General features: G+C 33.7%; 2 pseudogenes; both read left to right on the top strand.

The window, feature by feature from the left end:
- The first annotated feature begins 3,172 nt into the window (after positions 1–3,172).
- Positions 3,173–3,829, top strand: LOC107881848 (ent-kaurenoic acid oxidase 2-like; annotated as a pseudogene).
- Positions 3,830–7,269: 3,440 nt separating this feature from the next.
- Positions 7,270–8,120, top strand: LOC148918871 (ent-kaurenoic acid oxidase-like; annotated as a pseudogene).
- The last annotated feature ends 750 nt before the right edge of the window (positions 8,121–8,870 follow it).

Raw genomic sequence — 8,870 nt, 5'->3', positions numbered from 1 at the left:
TGAGTCTTAGCCCAGGAGAGTAGTTGAAAACTGCAGTTGGAAGTAGTATCAAGTAAATCAGTTAGGTTTTTTTCTTGGTTTACAAGGAAAACTAAAGGATGAAAGAGGGGGAGTCGAGGTTTGGCCTTCGATGAGGAGAAAAATGCTCACCACCACTGGGGCTATAAGCCCCCATGCTTTGGCAAGTATCTTAAAATGATCTCTTATTACTAGATATATATTTAACACGGTTGACAGACTGACATGATTCATCGAATTAATCAGGCTGCTTAGCAATATGATATACTAAACTGTCAAACAAGATGAAAATTACTCTTAATTACACTCTAATTATAATTTATATATTTGGTCATGTTATCGTAACAGTCGTGTTATATATGTACACTAAAATAATGAATTTCAAGTTCTAAATCATGCATGTTGCAACTCAGCTCGGAAACTAGTTCTGGACATATAGTATAATAATAATAATAATAATTCTTTCCTCAAAGTAATGATCCGTTGAGGGTTGAAAAACAAATATTATATACTCTGCCTTGCTGAAGATAAAGCTTCAAAACTTACCTATGGAGTCTCCAATTTGAAATCTGTTATTTTCAGCCCATTGATCCAAGTGAGGGGCAGAGGCATTCGGAACACTCCAACTTATTGCAAACTCAGCTGCATCACTCTCCTGTATCAACAGTGTGACGCATAGAAGCACCAGCACAGAAAATACAACATTGCTCTTGTGATTGAATCTTAGAATGGGGATAGCCATAATCGGAGATTGGTGTTGATGAACAAAAAAAAATGCTCTTGTATTTTCCACTAAAACTTTGAAAACCTCAGTTTAAGTGGGGTGATAGGAGAAGGAAAAGGATGACATGAAAGGTGTCCTGACAGGGGGTTTTTGTAGGGCAAATTGCATGGAACTTTACATGCTGCGTTAATGAAGCTTTTGCAACTTTTTCTTATTCTTTTTTTAGCTTTTAGGTTTCTTACCTTCCAGTGCAAAGCATATGTGCACTTTTAGATATTAGTACAACATCTAGCTATAGGCGCTTTAATTTTGGAACTTTTATATAACTTGTTCTGTGGGTTTATACTTTGCTTGACCATTGTCAAGAATATTCATGGCTTGTGTTCTGGGTTAGTTGAACTAATTGCTTTATGACATTTAATCCTAGGAACATGATCTGTCATTCACACAAAGCCTTGTCACCACTCTCTCTCTCTCTCTCTCTCTCTCTCTCTCTCTCTCTCTCTATATATATATATATATATATATATGTGTCTATAGCAGATAGCAGTAGGCTCAATGAAGCTTGACGCTGTTTTTCTTTTCACCCTGTGATCTGGAACTCAGTAAAGGCTAGCAGAACACATTTTTCTATTGAGGGAAAGATTACCTTATGTTCTTACTTTAATAAGATCATTGAACTTTTCATAAGGATACTTATAAAGTCTTTTTCCTCTGTTTATCATCTATCATACATAACTGTAACAAATTTATAAAGTTATAATACTATTACATAAGTGCATACGTACATACATACGTGCGTACATGTACTGTAAATTTGCAATAACGATACATATATATGCCCACAGATGAGAATTCATATTAAATTATCAGGCATACATGTGCAGTTCCTATCTTCTTATATCGGAATCATGGGCTTATCCAGAGGCGGAAATAGTAATTAACTGCAAGTTGATCAAGTTCAGGTGAACCAAGCTGCTTCACATGAAAAAACAAAAAAAGAAGAAGAAGAGAGACAGAGAGACAGAGAGAGAGAATTCCGAACAAAATCAGAGATGTGTATAAGAAATATTGAATTTCTCATTAACTATTTCAGATCACAAACTAAATATTACATACTAAATAATCAGACTAACATTTAACTTGATCGAAGACTAAATTATAGCAATCTTTCATGAATTATAACATGATTTGCATTTCCATCCTTCAACTCAATAATAGTCGCTATCGTTCTTAAATTAAGTTTCATGTTACATTATTGGTCATTTTCGTCAATTTTCCCAAATATTTTTTTTTTTGGGTAAAATATTGGGGCGAATGAGGAATTACACATAATAAAATTATAAAAAGAATTCAAAACTAAAATGGGAAGAAAAAAAAGAGAAGTAGGGAATTTGTCGCTCAATAGTGGGGCTGGCGGGCTGCTGGATGTGCCTGGGGATGGGATCGGTTCGGGTGTGGCTTGGAGGTGGATGGGTATAGAGCCGGGGTTTGGCAGGTGAAATTCTTCATTGCCCCATATTTGACAGAAAAATTAACAGAGTTGACGGAAAAGATGAATGGTGCAACACAAGCCCAAATTTAAAGATCACAACAAGTATTATTGGAACTCAATGAAGAAAATGCAAATTGCAGTATAATTCCGCACCCTTTGCTACAATTTAGCCCTAGAAAATGTTGTACCCTTTTTCTTTTGCTTTGTTTTTCATTTCCCGTTTGATTCCCGTCTTGACACTGATTGCAAGAACCATGATAATATATACAAGGTCAGTGAGGACAAAAAATGTGCGCATGCATAATTCTCCCAATTTATTTCTTTGTCATATAGTACTCTTATTTATGATGATAAATAAGAACACCTCGAGATTTAATTATTATTATTATTTTAATTAGTTTTTGAAAAGTGAAGATCATTCGGTTTAACAACTATATAAATCAAGGTATCAAATGACTCACAAAGTACAGATTATCTATTTACTTAACTTAAGGAGAGGGTGCAACTTTTTCGACTTTGGCATGTACTTGTATCACATGTTTTCATAAGGAGAAAAACTTGTATATCACAAGGAGTTGGGGATAATATTGTTTTGTTATCCCCAATTAATCACATTCCGCCACGCTTGATATAAACTCCATATGATAGAGTGTTATTGGATGCTATTCCCGTGACATGTAAGTCCTCTTTTGGAAGACTGTAATCCACACCAGTGGCAGTGTTGTAGGTCCGGGCAATCGCGGCAATCGACTGGTGCCCTTGCCCATTTGCTCAGTCCGAGTCAGGAGAATATTGAACTCGGAATCAACCACAACTATAATATGGAGAACTAGATTGCCAGTGCTCTTAGCTACACACTAGGACAAGAGCCAAAGGGGATCATATTTTGCATGTATGTATATGTGCTTAATTATTTGGTATCTTATTAGCTAAGCATGGAATTTTCTATGGGAATGTGGCTGGCTCTGGTTTTGGGAGGTTTGCCACTATTGGGGTTGTTCTTGTGGTGGTGAAATGAGCTTTGGTATTTTGCAAACTTCCGCCCGGTCACATGGAGTTTCCATTTTTAGGTGAAATGCTTACCTTCCTATACTACTTTAAAATTCTTCGCCGTCCAGATGAATTTATCAATGCTAAGCAGTCCAAGTAAGTATTATCTTCCTACATTTTTCCTATATGCTTAGCACCGCCACCCCTATTAAAATTTATGCATTGAGCAGCATTGGCAATTGATCAGGTACGGTGATGGAGCAGGGATGTATAGAAGCCACCTCTTTGGATCACCCTGCATCATAACATGCTTCCCAGCGGTGAACAAATTTGTATTTCAATCATTGGATACTTTCATCCTAGATTGGCCCACCGTTGATCTTCTGGGTCGTAGTTCGTTGGTGGCAGTTCATGGAAAGCCTTATGCAAGGCTTAAAAGTTACGTTACAAATGCAATTAATCAGCCAGACGCTCTCAGGCGAATTGCTCTCTTCGTTCAACCCCGCATGGTGGCTCTACTTCAGTCATGGGCTCTGAAGGGTAGAATCAAAGCATATGATGAAACTAAGAATGTAAAATTGTCAAAGCATATACAACTGTGATTTAAGAGAAAAGGAAGGAAAAAATAGGAAATTATTGTAGCTTACTGGAATACGACTACATAGTATAATATAAATATATAGAGAGAGAGTGCATTGAGGGATCCCTCAAATAAGCTTATTTGAGAGACACCCCTTGTAGGGTCCACTCCAGATTGTATTTCACTAATCCAAACCGTCTATTTTGTAGATACTCATTCAAAGATTATCTCTACAATAAATCACTTGAATCCGATATCAATTGACCACTTCAATTCAGTTATTGAAATTTTAGTACGTTCTTGAAGCACCGTGTTAATTGATTTTGTAGAACACAATTGGATGTAGAAACGGTTTTCGATTTGTCTAATTTTTTGTAAAGATGATTTATGAATGAAGACCTAAAAAATAGATGGTTTGGATCATTGGAAAAAAAAAAAAAAAAAAGGTAAGTACCACAAGGCGTCCTCAAATAATTATTTGAGGATTTCTCAATTAGAAGGGAGTATAGCCGTGCGGATATGCTATTTTTAAAAAATTAAGTACAAGTATAGCCGGGCGGCTATACTATTTCTTTAAAAAAAATCTAGTATAGCCTTGCATTTTTGTTACAACAAGTAAGAAATAATCTTAACCTCTCATATTCATTCATAGTTAGTAAAATATAGAACATAAAAAAATTATTTATATTTTTTAATATATATTATTTTTGGCACATTACAACTTAAATTTTGCCACTGTAATATATTTTTTAATATAAATTATTTATATTTTTTAATATATATTATATTTGTTCAATAATATGTCAGAATTATGTGTATAATGCGTGAATTTTGTGTGGCTTATTAAAATTTTTGTGAAAAATATGTGTATTAAACATAAACTACATATGCACTTGTATAATATAGTATTGTACATTTGTCGAGTCTTTAAGACATTTCTTTCTGGATGTATTATTTAAAATCATTACAATCGTGTATAATCGTAATTTATTTTAAGCGTTCTTTGAACTTCAAGAACTTAGTAATTAAAGTAATTCAAATAGGCTAAGATATTACTTAATTACATATATTAAATTAAAGAGTTGGCAAAAAAAAAGTAAAAATAATTTATATTTTCAAAATTTAAAAAATATCCTCTGACTAAGATTCATACATGCTGGTCTATCGGTAAAAATCTACAGATTAGCACGGTATATGCCTGGCTATACTATTTATCTATATATATTAAGCAAAGGTAGAGAATGGTGAAACATTCAAAATACCAGAAAATGTTATTGGTTAATTCAAACATTAAGAATTAAAATTATTAATTAAATGAGGATAATATATTAAATTAATTTTTTTATATTAAAAAAATTAAAATTAAAACAAAATCAGATAATAAGTCCTACTTTTATGGAACATAACTACCCACATTATTTTTTCTTAATTCTAAAAATAAAATAAAAAATAAAAAATAAAACCAATTGGCACACATCGTGAATATCTAAGGACCGGCCAGAGCCTAGGGCAATGTGTCTAAACCTGTATAGCCGTGCGGCTCTACAAATGCTTAAAAAAATTATTAAAAATCTAGTACAGCTATGCGGCTATACTATTTATATAGACGCACCAGCGCACGAGACCCGCGTGTTAAAACATTACAGCCTTACGGCTGAAATACGTGTTAAAACATTACAGCCGCCGGCTATACGATTTTTTAAAAAAATAGTAAAAACAGCTATAGCCGGTCGGCGGTACTATTTTTTAAAAAACTATCTAGTATAGCCGCGCGGCTATACTAGCCCACCACCCATGTACAGTTGCGTGGCTATTGTATTTTTAAACAATTACTAAAAACAAACGTGTATAGCGCTCGGCTAAACTATTTCTGTAAAAGAAGTATAGCCGACCGGCTATACTATATATATATTTATTTATTTATAGTAATAAAATACTAAACAAGAAAAAATACAAATAAAATATGTACATTACAACTTAAAAGTTCAGCCACTATAATATATATTTTGATATAAATTATTTACATTTTTTAATATATATTATTTTTATTCAATAATATGTGAGAATTATGTGTATAATATGTGAATTTTGTGTGTTTTATTGAAATTTTTGTAAAAAATAACCTATATAATACGCGTATGTACGTTTTCCGAGTCCTTAAGACGTTTGTAGAACATGGATGCATTATTGAAAAATATGTATGTACGTATATAATACGTAATTTATTTTTTCGATGTTCATTGAACTTCAAGTACATACTAATAAAAGTAATTCAAAAAGGCTAAGATATTACTTAATTACATATATTAAATTAAAGAAGTTGGCCAAAAAAAAGAGTAAAGAAACTAATTTTATATTTTCAAAAAAAAATTTATTAAAAAAAAAAAAAAAACTCTTTCGACGAAAATGCTTTGGCATAGGTCTATGCCGGTGAAATTTGCTAGATTAGCAGACTACAGCCGCCCAGCTATACTATTTCTTACACAAAATTAAAATAATCTTGTATCGCCGAGCCATCCACCAGGCGCCATGTGTCAAAATGTGTATAGCCGCCCGGCTATACTGTTTCTTTTTTAAAAAAATCTAGTATAGCCGGTCGGCCATACTATTTATATTTATATGGGACCCGCTTAGCGCCCAAGAGTTACGTGTTAAAAAGGTAAAGCCGTGTGGCGATACTATTTACTCTTTTTAAAAAAATCTAGTATATCATCGGTGCATTTATACGCATTTAATAAAATATTAACCATTTGATTAATCTATGAGTTTTAATGATTCCACGTCAGAATAATTGTATTATAGTAAACCTCACAACTGCCACACTTTATTATATGTATTTGATAACATTGAAATAAAAAAAATAAAAATTCAAATCAAGAAACAACCACCTCTCTCCCCAACCCAGCCCCCCCACACTGCCAGCCAATTGCCGACCCTCACTCTCTTTTCCTCTCACACACTCACATAGGTCGACTTGGTTTAATTTGCAGGTTTAATTTTAGTAATTGTGCGAATTATTTTTCATTTATTTGCAGATTTGTTAATATAATTAACCATGGAGAGAGAGAGAGAGAGAGAGAGAGAGAGAGAAGTGGGAGGGGGTTAAGTTAAGTGTGGCAGCCATGGATGGCTGGGGAGATGCCCCGAGGGGATAAGGGCCTGGGTCGAAGAGTTGATGCTTGCTGAGACATTTTATTTTTGTCATTGTTATGATATTTTTAATATTTTATTTCAAAGGTATTTTTTTTTTTAAGTATTAGATACACATACAAGGTGTAAAGAGATTTTGATGTGGAGTGATTAAAATGCATTAGACTAATCTAATTATTAACATTCATTTAAATGCGTGTAAACGCACCAATGCTAAATGCAGAGGCTCGGGATCCTAATATCAATACATATGTGAATGAATTTTGTTACTTCTAAATAAATGGTATGGCCAATGAGAAAACATGAATGTGAATGAATTTTCAGTGTAGGAAGAAGCTTGATGCCATTTTCCGGTCGGATCTAGAGAAGAGAAAAAACCGAAAAGAAGTGGTGACAAATGATCTAATGGATGGCCTTATGCAAATCAAAGATGATGATGGATGAAGGAGATAAACTAAGCGACCAAGAGGTGATAGATAACATTGTGAGCCTTGTTGTTGGTGGATATGCATCTACTTCCCTTGCATCAATGTGGGCGATATATTATCTTGCTAAATTCCCTAACCGTTCTAGATAATAAAATAATAAAATAAAGATAAAAAAAATAAAAAATTAGATGCATGGTAATTAAGTGCTGGTAAACTCATGCATGATGCAGGTTATAAAATCCCCAAGGGCTGGCATGTGATTCTTTGGGTTCGATATCTGCACACAAATCCAGAGAACTTTCATGATCCCATGTGCTTTAACCCACATAGATGGAATGGAATGTAAGCCTACATATATACAAGTAATTAGTAGGTAGTTAATTCTACTAATTAAGAAATAATTATTGTTGATTATTAATTAATACGTTATATATATACTTTCACTCTCCTAATTAATTAGGAACCAGCTAAACCTGGAACGTACCAAGTTTTTGGTGGTGGGCTAAGAATATGTGCTGGGAACATGCTTGTTAGGATTCAACTTGCAATCTTGTTACATCATTTGTCTACAGGATACAAGTGAGCAAACCCAACTCATCATTTGTATAGGCACTGCTGAGTTTTGTTTTAAATGAATTCAGGTGGGAATTGCTCAATCCAGATGCAGAACTGATTTATCTTTCACATCGTCCAAGACCAGTTGATGGGGTTCATATCACATTTAACACAATTTAGACATCGGCTTTTTCACACGTACAATGTCACCATTCCATGAAGATGCCGAAGAAGAAAATGTACATTCATTGATAAAGTTCTTGAAAATTTTATAGTCCCGATCGAGAACCGACTAATATTGTGGCAAGTGATACTTTAGAATATGTTGATATTTTCCATTTGAATGTGTTTCCAGAAACTTGGTTGATGTTGTCAAACAAATGAAAATTGATATGGAGAGCTCGTGCAGAAGCATCAAATATGAGATCGATAACAAGCAAAGGTAAAATATGACAAATACATAACAATACACAGAATATACTAATTTGCTTGTGTACTTACATACAGTTTGAAGAAAATAAAATTCCACTAATAATAAAGGATTACAAAATATTATCTAGAACACACCCAAATCACTCTTACATGGAGTCAAGAACAAAGTTTAAATTCTTGCTCACAAAGTCGAAGAAAAAGAGAACAATACCAAATTTGAAGCAGCTAAAACAAAAGAAAATGATATTTTTCTCACAAATGTTGCAGCAACCAAAGATAAACAACAAACAGTGTGACACTCGTCCAAAACAAAAGAAGATTCCGTTCACTTACAAATGATGTGAGTCATTATCTTACCTTAGATGTTTTTGGCTCCCTCAAGTAATTCCAAATAGTGACCTCCATCCAAATAGAAGAGAGAGATTTATCTCTTACCAAATGTGGAGGCACACTTCGGCCCGCGGGCTGCAGGACAAATGTTGATGATCTAGTGGCACT

Source organism: Prunus mume, linkage group LG3 (genome assembly GCF_029339155.1).
Source record: "Prunus mume cultivar Tortuosa linkage group LG3, ASM2933915v1, whole genome shotgun sequence".
NCBI classification, from domain to species: Eukaryota; Viridiplantae; Streptophyta; class Magnoliopsida; order Rosales; family Rosaceae; genus Prunus; species Prunus mume.
Note: the sequence above shows the minus strand (reverse complement) of the source record. Positions and strands in the feature narration are given on the sequence as shown.